This window comes from Ciconia boyciana, chromosome 4, assembly GCF_034638445.1.
Source record: "Ciconia boyciana chromosome 4, ASM3463844v1, whole genome shotgun sequence".
NCBI lineage: Eukaryota > Metazoa > Chordata > Aves > Ciconiiformes > Ciconiidae > Ciconia > Ciconia boyciana.
Genome location: NC_132937.1, coordinates 93,019,613 through 93,035,367, shown reverse-complemented (window position 1 = coordinate 93,035,367; position 15,755 = coordinate 93,019,613). Strand labels below are relative to the sequence as shown.

Genomic DNA, 15,755 nt, shown 5'->3' with positions numbered 1-15,755 from the left:
TGGTGCACAGAATATCTTCTCTGCCCATGCAGGCACTCAAAGACCAGACTTCAAGTTATGCTACAGACAGGACCCTTCTCCTGCCTCTCCAAGCCCCTGCCATCATGTTCTGTAAACTATTCCTCATTTTCTGTTAAACATGATGCAGTTAAGCTCAAGTAATTGATTGCAGCCTACACAAATGCTCCATCAGGTTCACCGTAATTCTGTGGATGTCACACATTGTCTTTGGTGTTATCAGTCAATGATGTGATTGCATTTCTGTGGGGCAACAAGAGTTGCCATTTCGTTCAGGCTGCCATTGACTACAGACAAGGGAGAATTTCTTCTGACGACCGTAGGTTGATGCAGCAAGGCAGTGAGATGCTTTTCCAGTGCCTTCATGATGCTTGCTTTTTTTCTTTTTGCTGCAAAGCTGAGGACTTCCTTTATCATGTTAACTGTTTCCAAGCTAACTGAATTATGCTTTTTCATTGCATTCTTTAAGCAAAGCCTTTTGGAAAGCCAATTCTGGCAATTCTCTACTTCATCTGATTTATTTTGATATAGCTGTTGCTAAACTGAATTTTATCATCATCCATAGGGAAAAGTAAAAGCTCTCAAGGTGGTGTAGTGGGGTCAGCCCCTCAGCTGGTGTAAACTGGCACTGACTTCAGCCCTGCTACGCTGATTGTCACTAGTGGAAACTCAGTCTTGCTGCACAGATTTCTTGAGTGACATACATGAAAATTAACTACTTCCCTTTATTATTTAGCTCACAACCTGGAGCAAGAGCAGTAATCATACAGGAAGCTAAGGGGAGATCAGGGCACAGAAATTTAAAATGGCAGCTTTCTCAGCTAAAAGCACAGCCAGACTTAAGGTCTGTAATGCTGGGTGCGAGGATGAGCATCTAGATATGATAGGAGCTTCTCTACCTCTCCATTCAGTGGCATCAATTGTCATCAGAGAAGTGTGTTGCTTTTACTAGAGTGGTCACAGTGACGGCTGCTCCAGGAGCTGCCTGCACCACCTCACTGTACCACCAAGCAACTGTCTGCAGGGACACCTGCATGGGGTGATGGCAGAGGTCTATCTGGGATTGCAGAGTTCATCCTCATTGTTCCTAGGCCCTTCCTAAACAGAGGGAGGGCAGCTACTCCCCAGGAAAAGAAAAAAGAGAGAAGAGAAGAGAAGAGAAGAGAAGAGAAGAGAAGAGAAGAGAAGAGAAGAGAAGAGAAGAGAAGAGAAGAGAAGAGAAGAGAAGAGAAGAGAAGAGAAGAGAAGAGAAGAGAAGAGAAGAGAAGAGAAGAGAAGAGAAGAGAAGAGAAGAGAAGAGAAGAGAAGAGAAGAGAAGAGAAGAGAAGAGAAGAGAAGAGAAGAGAAGAGAAGAGAAGAGAAAAGAAAAGAAAAGAAAAGAAAAGAAAAGAAAAGAAAAGAAAAGAAAAGAAAAGAAAAGAAAAGAAGAAAATAAAAGAAAATAAAAGAAAAGAAAAGAAAGAAAAGAAAAAAGAAAAGAAAAGAAAAGAAAAGAAAAGAAAAGAAAAGAAAAGAAAAGAAAAGAAAAGAAAAGAAAAGAAAAGAAAAGAAAAGAAAAGAAAAGAAAAGAAAAGAAAAGAAAAGAAAAGAAAAGAAAAGAAAAGAAAAGAAAAGAAAAGAAAAAAGAGAAAAGAAAAGATTAAATAGGGGCACTGGCTGAGGTTATTCCCTTTCTCTGTGGAGACAGACCAAGCAAACTGCATTTTCTTCTCATGCTTTGTTCAGTGTTCTGGTTTCTTAGTGGCGTGCTGACCAAAATAGTATTTGGCCTGCCAGGCTGCTTTGTTCATTTGGAGAGCCGTGTATCCTCCCTCCACCCCAAGGCTCTCCCTCGCCTCACCTTGGTTGCTCTGAGCCTCTGCAAGCCAGGGGCTCCACGTCTGCTATGAATATAGTCCCCCAGTCTGATATGGCCCCCCAGTCTGGCTCACACAACCCAAAATAAGTGCATTCATTTTCCTTCAAAAGTGCTAGGTAGAACATGGTTCATTCCCTGAATTATGTGGATTTCAACTAATTCTGTGCAGGATGTAAATCCAGGTCAGAAAGACCAAGCTTGCCTAGGAAGCCCACGTATTTATTCAAAATGCTGTGAGCTTGTTGATGTCAGTGTAGAGTGTAAGGACTTCATATCAGTGTTCAGTAAAATCTGCTGTGGAGAAACCTTTGAAAATAATATCTGGGTTAATCCTGTGTCTGCAGTATCTGGGTTGATCCCACAGGCGTAACAGCTTGAATTCACCCAAAGACATTCATGCTAGAATTCAATGGGTTTGGTTCATTTCTGTGCAATGCCAGAGTAATTTTCTTTTAAAAATACACTGTGCAAAATAGCTTGTTTGGTTACCTAATAAAGGTTATGGAAGCTACAGGGGTTCTGTTAATTTCAGACAATTTTTTTACATAGGAAAAATATCTAATAGAAATAGTTTATTGCAAATGTTTATGCTGAATTACCTACAGTTTTCAAGTTGCTGATGCCAATTAGACCCCTGGCAAAATTACTTAACTCTACTACCAGTTCATTCATTTTTCCCTTATTAACAACATACCTGGCTGAAAATAAGGGAATGGTGGCCGCTGCTCCATTGTTTTAGGCAGAACAGGCCAGCAAACACTGGAGTTAGTAAATGTCAGCACTGAACGTGGATGGAGCTTTGGCAACACATTTTGCAAAGGCTCCTGAGAATGAGGCCAATGGCTTTATGGCGGAGGACACCAGGACAAAAACGTGGCTCAGCTATTAATGGTATGTGTGAGTTTCTGAGTTAATCAAGTGAAGACCTCCAAGTGTGAAAGTCTGGAGTAGGAGAAAGTCTGGAGTAGCGTAGGTTCTAAAAACCGAATTCCCTTGTTGCTGACAGTGAAAGCCATATCACCCCTTCTGTGAATCACTGGAAAACAGGGACGTTGGTGGGCATGGAGCATCCACGTGGTACTTCAGGAACATCGGGGCACTCTATTGAAGGCAGGAGGTATATTTGTCTACAGTACAGTCAGATGCTTCATTGGAAAGACCCTTGGTATTGGAAAAGGTATAAAGGTGCTACGAAGCCCATTTTTTGAGACTGAACTTGCTGTTTTGCTCTAATAAGAGGCAATTTACAACAGCTCTCCTTACCTCACACCTACTTTAATACCAAAATAATCCTTCTTCTTTCATATAAGACAAGGTGTGTTTTGTTTTGTTTTTTTAACAGCAGATAGAGTTTAAACGTAATGAATTGGCAGTTCATTGGTTTGCTCTTACAAACGGGGCTTGCCGTGTCCATGGGAACTGGAGGGGTTATCAGCTTCTATAGTTTGAAATCAGAAAAGTGGGCAAAATTCACCTTATGCAAACACACTGTCTGCAGTATCCATCAACATGATGTGGTTTCTTGAGGAAGACAATAATTGATTTTGGTTGATTAGTTGCACTGGAGATAAAACCTGCAAGCAACAGCTGCCTTTAAGAACTTGTTCAGCCAGGCAGCAGTTGGGCGGGCCCGTTTTAATGGAGATGTTTACTATTTCAAATAAACTCTATGGTAGAACTGTTTCTTCCAAGATCTGGCTGCCTCTGTAGTTAGTTGAACAGAATTTCTATAATTGTTTACTGTAGCTCTGTTTGGTGGTGGCTGGTAATAAAATAAACAGCACAAAACCTCCTAATTGAATGAAAAATTACTTCTCTGCTGTTACTTTAACTATTACAATAAATCCATTTACCACTGTTATTTTATTTCTGGAGTGGTATAAATATTAGGGACCTATTTCTGTTAACATCTGCTACTTAAAGACTGCAGTTCATGAACACTTAATCTATAACATAATTACATCTTTACTCTGAAGGAAAGGAAAGCCTTTTTATGTTACAGAGATTTTGTTAGGGTATGGTTTTAGCTGAAACTATCGTATCTATAAATAAATTTTAATTTTATTATTCCACAGATATATTGGTATCCTCAATTTATTCTAGTCTTAAAATAACTGCTGTCAGAGAATATAAATAGATATATCTATCTATCTATCCATATATGTGCAACAGTGTGGAAAAACAGAGATAACTTTTGTCAATGAAGGAATCTTGTTATTCCTTTATGTTGAATCCCTTTATTATTTTCAAGTCAATTAGCCCTTAAACTGAATGGTGACTCAGTCAAGCACACAAAAAATGTTTGATGATGTCATGCACAGTCTCCCTTCTCCACAGGGTCAGTGCAATAGCACCCAAAACCTATTCTTATTAATAGTCGAGCACTCTTTCTGGTATATGATGTCTGCTGTGATAGTCCCAGGCTGACCCTCTGTTTTTAATGCACTGGAGCCCACCACACCTCTGCGAGACTGGAAGGCCCTGCCATCCCCATTTCCCAACCGCAGTTCTGGGGCATAGAGAGGTTAAGAGCTAATTTGCAGAGAAATTTCTGTTTCCAGAGCATAGGAGACCCCTGTTTGTCCCTTTCTGTGCATTAGCGTCTTTGGGCTGATGCCCACCTTACCCTGGGAAGCTCGCCTCCCACCGGGATTTAAGCTGTGAAGTGAGAGGCTCTCTGCCTCTCTGCTAACCTGTTTTATGGACCAGAACAGAAATCCAGATTTGTTAGGCCAGAAAGGGAGTGAGAGAGGAAATACGACTGCACAGCCTAAGGATTTAGGGCACTTGCTCTTTCTGAATCCTTACAGAGTACAAAACCTTAGGACATCCTTCCCAGGAGGTAGCGTTTGGAAAGGAGGGATTTCAAAAATCCTTATATGTTTTCTTTTCGAGTAATCATAAAACAAAATATCTAACCCCAGATAAAATCTTTTAACCATAATAAAATAGTTTCTCCAGGCCAGCTACACAAATTGACTACCCCAAAGAGATGAAAGCTTTAGTCCTTGAACTCATGTTTCTTATCTGTTCGCATGTCATTGCCACGCAGCTGAATATACTGTAATTATTCTGGTATTATCCCTCTGCAAGAATGCTTTTATTCAGGAAAAATGTATTGTTGTGTGAGTTGTACTTCAAAGTGGGGCAGAGTTATCCTGGGACGACCATGTAAGTAAGTGTGCCTATACAGGCAGGGCTTCCTTGAAACCCATCAAAACTGGCACTCATGTTTCCACCAGTAACAAGGTCCTTCAAGCAGGTCACTGCCACTCTGGCAGTTTTCATTTTAGCCAGACTGTGTCAGAGTAGCTCAAGGATGTTTACAGCTCGCTTCAACCCCAGCCCCTCCTAATGGCCTGATACGTGCTCAAAAATGAATTCACGTTACCTCAATCCAGCTTTTTAAAACAATGAATATAAGAACTTTTAAGACCAGGAAAGAAAGGAGTCTCTGAAAAATAGCTTTTCTTTTTACCTCTTTTGACTGATGTGTATATGTGGGAAGGAGTGGTAAACTGAAGCTGAGGACAGACTGAATGTAGAGAGGAAATTACTCTTTCCAAAGATAATAGTAAAAGCAACTGTGGCTGTGTAGTAAAGATGATAACTTGCAAAGCCTATTTGTTTTGGGGAGAGAGGGTTGCCCATTTTCCAAATCTCAGATTGTTAACTATTCCAGAAAGAGTTAATTTTTTAATTAATTTTTTTCGCTCAAAACCATGCTTTGCTTCCTTTGAAAACATGGAGCACTCATAGGGAAAACTGAAGCATACCTAAATTTCTGGCTCCAGGAGGTAAAAGTGTGATCAAACTCTTTTCATGTGTGTATGTGTAAAAGAGGGTCTTATTCAATTTTTCAGCCCAACCACACGAAGTCCAGAATCTTCAGCTAGCTTGAAGCTATTTCTTACTCCAGCTCCAAAATTCCCTGGGAAACAGAGACGTTCTCATGGATTCATAAAGTAATTTATGTGTGAGGGGACCCTGGAGGTCTCCTCGTGCCCCCACCAACAGGAGCACATTGCTCCCATGCCCATCCTCATCCCATTACATCTGGACTCTTGCCCAGGATGGAGATCCCACGGACCCCCTGGGAAACCTGCTCCCAGGTCCGGCCACCATCCTGAGGACCACATGTGCCCTCATTGCACCATCCCCTTTTGCTGTGTCCCTGCACTGCCGGTGTGTGCCTGCTGGGACAGCCCGGTCCCCTCATCCCTCCCCTTGCCCCTGCAGCAGCCACTGGCAGTTGTTTATCATTTATTCTCATTATGGTGCTTAATCTCACCAAAGAGAAATGCCAAATAGTTGCACAGAGCCACCATTATCACCCTGCCATGAAGAAGTCTGAAATCTTAAATAGATCTCCTAAAGAGACATACTGAAAAATAAACCCCAACTCTCCGGCTTAGATATCAGCATGATTGTTTTCACCTGCTACTTCAAGCAGATCTGGTAGCCTGGATGTATAGAAAATTATGTAGAAAAGAGCCTATGTTTGAGTAAGCTTTCATCTTGTTTTTTTTTGTCTCAATGTCATCTCAAGTCTTTAATGAATATTAGAAAATCTTACCTTGTATCAGGCCCTACCTATGATCCCCTTTGGTGAAACTAGACTGGACAGACCAGGGCTCTGCGCCTGATGAATGATCTGAGTAAGAGAGACACAAACTTTGTGTCTTCTCTCACAGAGTCTTGATAATATCTCTTGCTGTGGTGGGTTTCCTTGCAGCTGAAGGAGCTTGGGTTTTATTTCTTCTTCTTCGTCTGTGTATGGAAACAGCTGTCTACTTGGTTTACAAAGTTAAATAAAATATGGGACCTAAACAATTTAAAAGCAATGCACACAAAATATTTACACTGGTGATCTTGCTAATGGATGGGAAGATTACTCTGAGGATGTAAAACAATTGGCTCCTTTTTTCTCCCAAAGCGCTCCTAATTGGGTCTCTGTCTATACAGCTGCAACTTCTGTTCCTGAGAGTTTTTAAACAGACAAAGCATGAGACCTTCATGAAGGAGCTATAGTTATCATCATACCCATCCCTCAGGTAGCTTGCCATGGACATGCCTTCGCTCTGCCTCTGCAGCTCCAGTTCCCAGGGCTTACACTGCAGCCGTGCTCCTGCATCCCCTTGCCTTACCACAGGGGCACCCAGCTGAGATCTAACCCTTCTCAAGTGAACACAAATCATGCCAGCTATCTCAGTCTTCCCTCACCTGTTTCTGCAGTCACATTGCACTGTTTAACACGTTCCTGTCTGCTCTGTTGCTGTGCCAAACACGTGCTTTGAGAAACAGCAGTGAGTGAGTAAATAGCCAGGGGAGCTAAAGGGCTGTCAAATGTACCAGCTACAGCGAACAAACAAGGGGGAAAGATTATCTCTGCAAAGTCTTTTGGCTGCCATGATTCCAGGAGGTGCTTATTGTAATAGTGGCCATCATTTATTTTTATTTACTTATTTACTTACTTTATTTACTATTTATTTACTCATCTCCCCACGTGCATCCCCCTTGCACCCCCAACCCAGTGGCTCACTGGTGCTGTAGCAAACCTCTGTCACCCCAGGAGCTACAGGGACAGAGGAGACAGGCTCCTTGGGGACAGGCAGGACACTATTCCCTTGGGTGCCCACCAGAAAACTCAAGCAGCTCTGAAACAAGACCTGAGGACCAGTGATGCTGAGCTTGGGGGTCCACTGCAGTAAGGGTTTTATAAAGAGGGAAAACTCAGCCAAGTGACATGGTGGCCTGTACCTCTGTGGCTGAGGAGAAACTTTGGAAGACGTTAAGCCATCAGCCTCTGATGCCTGGTCACAAAACGTTGTCAATTACCGTGAGCAGGTCTTAACACACTTGAAAAAAGTTAGTTAATGTGTTTTAATGTTCTGTGTGATGAATACACATTAACTGACTGCTGGAAAACGTTTACGACTCTTGGTCTAAATGTATGCTTCTTAAAAAAAATTTTTAAGACATCACTCCCTTAAGATATTTCTAAGAAATGTTGTATTAATTTCTTGAACAATGAATAACAACAACAAACTTGCACGTCTACAGGATAATATTTAATCTGTTTTAGAATCATAGAATTGTTTAGGTTGAAAAACACCTTTAAGATCTTCAAGCCCAACTGTTAACCTAGCACTACCAAGTCCACCATTAAACCATGTCCCTAAGCACCACATCTACACGTCTTTTAAATACCTCCAGGGATGGGGGCTCCACCACTTCCCTGGGCAGCCTGTTCCAATGCTTGACAACCCTTTCCATGAAGATATTTTTCCTAATATCCAATCTAAACCACCCCTGGAGCAACTTGAGGCCATTTCCTCTCGTCCTATCACTAGTTACCTGGAAGAAGAGACCGACCCCCCACCTCGCTGCAACCCCCTTTCAGGTACTTCTAGAGAGCGATAAGGTCTCCCCTCAGCCTCCTTTTCTCCAGGCTAAACAACCCCAGTTCCCTCAGCCGCTCCCCATCAGACTTGTGCTCCAGACCCTTCACCAGCTTCGTTGCCCTTCTCTGGACACGCTCCAGCCCCTCAATGGCTCTCTTGTAGTGAGGGGCCCAAAACTGAACACAGCATTCGAGGTGTGGCCTCACCAGTGCTGAGTACAGGGGCACAGTCACTGCCCTACTCCTGCTGGCCACACTATTCCTGATACAAGCCAGGATGCCATTGGCCTTCTTGGCCACCTGGGCACACTGCTGGCTCATATTCAGGCGGCTGTCAACCAACACCCCCAGGTCCTTCTCTGCTGGGCAGCTTTCCAGCCACTCTTCCCCAAGCCTGTAGCGTTGCATGGGCTGCTTGTGACCCAAGTGCAGGACCTTGCACTTGGCCTTGTTGAACCCCATACAATTGGCCTCAGCCCATCGATCCAGCCTGTCCAGGTCCCTCTGCAGAGCCCTCCTACCCTCAAGCAGATCAACACTCACACCCAACTTGGAGTTATCTTCAAACTTACTGAGAGTGCACTCGATTCCCTCGTCCAGATCATTGATAAAGATATTAAAACAGCCCAAATACTGAGCCCTGGGGAACACCACTTGTGACCAGCCACCAGCTGGATTTAACTCCATTCACCACCACTCTTTGGGACCGACCATACACACAGTTTTTTACCCAGCAAAGCGTAAGCCCATCCAAGCCATGAGCATCCAGTTTCTCCAGGAGAATACTATGGGAGACAGTGTCAAAGGCTTTACTAAAGTCTTGGTAGACAACATCCACAGCCTTCCCCTCATCCACTAAGCGGGTCACCTTGTCATAGAAGGAGATCAGGTTGGTCAAGCAGGACCTGCCCTTCATAAACCCATGCTGACTGGCCCTGATCACCTGGTTGTCCTGTATGTGCCCCATGATGGCACTCAAGATGATCTGCTCCATAACCTTCCCTGGTACTGAGGTCAGGCTGACAGGCCTGCAGTTCCCCAGATCCTCCTTCCAGCCCTTCTTGTAGATGGGTGTCACATTTGCTGACCTCCAGTCAACTGGGACCTCCCCAGTTAGCCAGGACTGCTGATAAGGGATGGAAAGTGGCTTGGTGAGCACTTGTGCCAGCTCCCTCAGTACCCTTGGGTGGATCCCATCCGGCCCCATAGACCTGTGTGGGTCTAAGTGGTGTAGCAGGTCACTAACCATTTCCCCTTGGATTATGGGGGCTTCATTCTGCTCCCCCTCCCTGTCTTCCAGCTTGGGGGGCTGGGTACCCCAAGAACAACTGGTCTCACTATCATAGACTGAGGAAAAGAAGGCATTAAGTACCTCAGCCTTTTCCTCACCCTTTCTCACTATATTTCCCCCTCCATCAAATAAAAGATGGAGATTCTCCTTAGCCCTCCTTTTCTTGCTAATGTATTTATAGAAACATTTTTTATTGTCTTTTACAGCAGTAGCCAGATTAAGTTTGAGTTGGGCTTTGGCCCTTCCAGTTTTCTCCCTCCATAACCTCACGACATTCTTGTAGTCCTCCTGAGTTGCCTGCTCCTTCTTCCAAAGGTCATAAACTCTCTTTTTATTCCTGAGTTCCAGCCAAAGCTCTCTGTTCAGCCAGGCCAGTCGTCTTCCCCTCCGGCTTGTCTTTTGGCACATGGAGATGGCCTGCTCCTGTGCCTTTAAGATTTCCTTCTTGAAGAATGTCCAGCCTTCCTGGACCACTTTGCCCTTCAGGGCTGTCTCCCAAGGGATTTTGTCAACCAGGCTCCTAAACAGACCAAAGTCTGCCCTCCAGAACTCCAAGGTAGTAGTTCTGTTGACCCCCCTCATTACTTCTCCAAGTATCAAAAACTATCATTTCGTGATCACATGTTTATAAACATGCTATTTGGTCTTGGGCTGGCTAAGCTCCACCAACTAACATACATTTTTTTGTTGAATTATATTAGCTATGATATTGTGATTGAAGTCAAGACTACAATCAAGCTGCAAGTTTTTCAGCATGACTTAATTTCCTAATCTGGGCAATGCTTGAGTCATATCCATGTACCATATAGACACACTCCTTTAGGCTAGAACAAGTGTCTTGGATAACTGGAAAGGCAACAGAAAGATTTGCTGCTAAGCAAAACCAGATCATACCAGCAAGCTGGAAAAGGCTGCTTGTTCTGTTCCAGGGCCAGTCATGCCCTACAAGGCCACATCCATCTTTCAGGAAAACAAAGTAAAATCCTTTGTGTTTGCCTAGGACCACACTTCTCCTCCGTTTTGCAAGCAGACTCTTTCGCACTGAAACCCCACATAGGAAAACTCTGCATCAGTCTGAGCAAAGGGTGGGACTGTTATGTTCACCTACTGGAAGATGAAAAACTGCAACATCACACAGGAATACAATTTGAGGAGCTGCTTATTTCGAGATGTACCTGCCTGTCATACTGCTTATGTGTACAGCCCTTCTCTGCATTTGCATATTTGTTCATGCATGGTTAAGGGCATCTGACATTAACATGCCTGCTCACACTACAGCCATGCAAACATATTCTTTTTCCATTTTTTGGAAGGCAAGGGATGGCCTGCGGCAAAGGAACAAGTCTTTCTATAATCGCAGTACACGTCCCAGTAACCTCTTTGCTAATGCTGGCAACTGTGCTGCACACCAGCAGGTCAGACCCAGACCCGCTGGGTAACCTGCACTAGCTGGGTTAGGGCCAGCTGGATGGCAGGGGAAGCTGCCTAAAAGTATGGCAAGAAAGAGATGCAGTGTTCGGAGCAGCCAGGGGAACAGGGTAGAAAGGAAAAGGGAGAAATCCCAGAGGAGTTTTAGTGGTGGTCTTTCTTGCACTTGTGTTCCTTGCAAACTCAGTTTTATCGACCCAGGCAGATGCCTGGGAGCATGCACAGGCAGAGCAGGCTGTGCTGCTCCAGGAAGCCCTCCCTCTTGTAGCTGATCCTGCTGGCTGACAAAGCTACAGTCCCTGGGCAGCCGGCTCCAGGTAGCTGCTGAACAGCAAAGCTGAGCTCATTGCTGCTTCCAGAGCTCCAGATCTGCTTGGAAAACTCAGCCTTTTTGTACCAAGGGATCTTTCTGAAATGCAAAGAGCAAATCTGAAATGCAGCCAGTTATGCTAGTGTCCTAATGGCAGTGTTCAGGGCTAATATCTGACTCTCACACTGCCAGGTGAAGGAAGAGGTTTATTGCACTCTTTTAGTGGGGCCTGGGCTGGTTATATGCAGACCTGAGAATATGAGAAACCAATCACCTGCATTAACCTTTTTTCCAGGACAGAAATACTGAATGCATGTAGGGAGAAAATAATTTCACAATAATAAATAATTCCAGCTCTGAATTGTTAATGTCTGGTGGTTTTCAAGCCTCAAAACCCAAAGACTTTTGGCAAAACTGCAATTTGGCAAAGATTTCAGTAAAAGCATCTTTGATGTAGCACTACTGATTTCAGTGGAATTACACCGGGGTCATTATTGCCCATTTTGCACGGCACAGAAGAGCATCATTACCCTGAATAGTCCACATCCAGCAGTGTTTCTCAAGAGCAGGCACATTTTACTGGAGGATGCTGTCTTGGGTCAACTTTTGACCTTTGTTTCTCCTCAGGATTATCAGCTTCCTTGAAAATTACTCAGCAGCCAGAGGAGTGCTCCACTTTAGCAAGCACTGCTCTCAAGGAGAGATAGTACAGATTGCCCCTCTAACTACTTGTAAATACAAAAAATCCCCCAAAACTGCTTGAAGAAACTACCTCAAAAGGTAGCAGCACAGCAAGAACTGGCTTTTATATTGTTATAAAGAGCCAAATAGCAAATCTGGCAAATGCATCTGGGCCTCAGGTTGACACTGCTACACTTCATGTGGGACTGGAAATGTGTTATTCTTTATGAGCAATGTTTATGGAAGTAGGTCTGAAATCAGCAAGACTGATGGGGAGAATTAATCACCTTTCACAAGCAGGGAGTCCAGAGATGGCATGTAATGGGCATAATAGTATATGAAAATTGTTCTAAAAGGATTTACTTGCTATAATAAAATGTCTCCCAGTACTTAAACTTTTGATGCAACATTAAAGCAAAATGCAGCAATGAAACCAATGATTTTCTTTTCAATACAGCATTAATTCTCCTATGTGCATTTGAGGGGCTATGCATTATTTCCTTGCTAGAGCTAAATGTAAACAACTTAAAGCCTTCAGGCTTTACTGTCCTGAAGCATGAAACTGGAATAAATAGCACATAAGGGAGCTGTGCACCACATTTATGGCCATCACTGTGTCTACTGCATTCAAACATTTGGCATGATTTCTTTCTGTCCTGTCCAACATCTGTTCACTTATTTCTGTCCTCACCATGATCTGTTCACAGAATCGTGACCTGTTTTTTTCCTTTTTTGCACGGTGCAGAAAAGTCACTCTGCTTTCCTACACTTGAACAAAATAAATGCAGAGCTTCCAGTTATCTCTGCAATCTCACTTGTGTGCAAAGAAACCATATCACCTGAGAGCAGTGGTGACCTAGAGCATTGCAAGCCCAGTGCCCTTTCCACTTCAGTAACAGAAAGCCTTTTTAATGACATGATCTAATTTCTGCTGAAGGATTTAGCCCTGAAGAAATTGTACTCTTGCAGTAAATGAAGGAATACTTATACCAAACTGTACATAGCGTAGCTGTTGTTGTACCAGTGAAATGGTGCCTCCTGAAAGTACAGCCTATTCACATTCCAGTATTGGAATGAGCTGTCCAAATACCTCTATTTTTACAATAGTATATCTGACCACTCTGGGAGCCCTCTATCATTTTGACAATGTCTAATCATACAGCACAACTTTGGTGCATAAAGAAGCTCCAAGATGCAGTAGAGAGTTAAAGCTCGTAACAGACAATGAAGGAGGAGCAACGCTGAAATGCTAGCTTGTGGCCATTTTAATCACAGACTGTTAAGTAAAGCAAATGCACAACATTGTTAAGCAGGGGTAACTCGTACAGCTACCTATTTTTGGGCTCCATCCTCATGCAAGCATTCTCCTTTTAGCAGATTTGAGAAACACCTCCTATTCTTCCTGGGATAAGATTTTGCAAGATTTTTTCAAGAAGCATAACCCAAATTGCGTAGCTGTGGAGGACAGATGGCAGCAAAACGTCTTTTGTTCCAAGCCACATCTGGCTCTGGTTTGCATCTGGCTGGACTGCCTCGATGCTGACTGCCTCACTGGACTGTCTCATACCCAGGAGCTGTGCCCAAGCGCCCGGTGCAGCTCTACCACCACCTCCCTATTGCGCCCTACCCACCCTTGGTCTCATCATGTGTGCCAAAACCTTCCCCCTGGATTTCTGATGAAAATGCCCTGGGAAACGTTTGTTCAAAGCAGGTGAGAGATTCTTCCACCCCTACCCACTGCCTCAGCACTATGCCAGTCATCTGGCAGGGGAGAAAATGTTTCCTGGACAGCGAGACAGTTGCATGCAGTCCCCTGATGTGTGCCTGCCTGTTTGCCTATTGTATTTGCAGTGGGTGTATAAATATACGTAATTTGAACAGCTTGGCAAATAGACCCTCTGAATTTTAAGAAATGCTTCTTATAAATGTTTTCATTTCTCTGGATTCCTCAGTGTAGTATTTAATGAATGCCTTAATTTTCATCTTAAAAAGGAGAGCCAAAAACATCAAAGCTACCAGCTTTCCTGTTTTAGATAAAATACGCTGACGTTTTACCCAAGAGAGAGGATTTTTAGTAGGTCATAGCATTCTTGTCTCTAAATATGTCTTTTAAAAAATCCCATTGATGCTTTCCAGTTTCAAATTCATGCTATTAATAGGTCAAAAAAGGAGGCTTCTGGGAGAAAGAAATCATGTGATTTTGTAGCTTAAATGTTTCACATAAACAAAGACCAAAACAAAAGCCGCACAAAATATCGTATTTTTGGTGTACAGCAGTCGTACTGAAGGGACTGGCTTCTCCCTGTCTGAGCATCAGCGTGGAGATTCTGTAAAAGTGCATTGAAAAAAACCTGGATTCTGTCTGTCCTCCTGTAGCAAATGAGGAGTGACTGTTAACTGAATGTCTTCAGTGCTGTCCAAGCAGCACATTGCCAAAGGCTTTATTAGGACTGCTGGAGCCATATCTAAAACAGGTTTGAAAGGGAGAAGGCTGCCTTCATTTTTAGAGTTTGATCTTTAGAAAATTCGGGATTTTTTTCCAACTGAGTCTCACTCAGGATTTCAGATTTGAGACCATAACTGAGTATGACACATGTAGCAATGTAGTTCTGCATGCAACTGGCCACATTTCTTTTTGAAGAAAAGACAGCAATTTACTAAAAGGCAATCAGCCTTCACACTGCTTTGCACTGGATCTAGCCCAGCACATACCTACTGAGTTGTGCTCCTGAGACCTCTTAAATGCTAAAGCACATGTTGTTAAGTGCTTAGCACCTCAGGACCTGTAAATCCATCTTTCACTGTCTCACTTTGTTCCTTGGTACATGTGATGACTTGGGAGTCCTCTGCTGAGGGGACATTTCAATAGCACATTGGGCCTGAATGAGCTGATGAAAATTCTGGGCAGTAATCAGCCAGGTTGAACAGGAAAGCAAAGGTCCCACCAGAAATCTCACTACCAGCACACAAAATGTGGCAGGAAGCACTAGTAGATGGTAGTGGCAGCAAAAAGAGCAGCAAACTGCAAAAACTGTGGCAGGAGATAGCCATCCCTAATGTTCTGTGAACTAACACCTTGGAGATCATGAGCAAAGCTCAGTTAAGCCAAGTAAAGCACATCTCCAGCACCAGCGGGTCCAACTGTTGAACACGATTACATGGTACAAGAGCACAGACTTTTTCTTATATGCAGAAGTCCTAATTCATATATAAATCATTTAAAACCCACCTAGAAGTCCTCTGGTGCACAGCACAGTTAAAGTCAGTGAAAGCTGAAGTCATTTATAAAGTTTAATTTGCTGTGTGTGTTGTATTGCTTTCTGTCTGCTGCCTTATTAAAATCTAATTGCCTGATGTCAAATAGGCCATGGAGTGACAAGAATAGTTTGTGCATAGATACTATGTCTATATATACACTCAAAAACTAACAAGTAAGCCTTGTCTGTCATGTCAAAAATCTTTCTATTTTGGGCTGGGTTTGAAGCCTGCTTTTGGTGGTGAATGTTTTTCCTTTATACATAGTTTGCACAAGTCTGGTTCCATTCCAGCGACGAACATGGCATGGGAAAGACTGATATTGCACATTTGGGCAGCCTCTGAAATCCAGTTTCTTTGAACTGATTATTTCCTTATAAGCTCCTTTTTGCTGGAGAGGATACATGCTCTCTCAGCTGGTTCCTTGAACTAGCATTGCCAATCGCTTTGAGAATTCAGAACCAAGGTTCCCCTTTTCTGGTCAATGCACGGAGCTAGTTTGGTCGGTCCC

At 43.3% G+C, this 15,755-nt stretch overlaps 1 protein-coding gene across 3 annotated transcripts in view; it reads left to right on the top strand.

Annotated features, from left to right (window-relative positions):
• The window catches only part of PALM2AKAP2 (PALM2 and AKAP2 fusion), a 277,857-nt gene that overhangs the window by 47,689 nt on the left and 214,413 nt on the right, over positions 1–15,755 (top strand). The window lies entirely within an intron of this gene.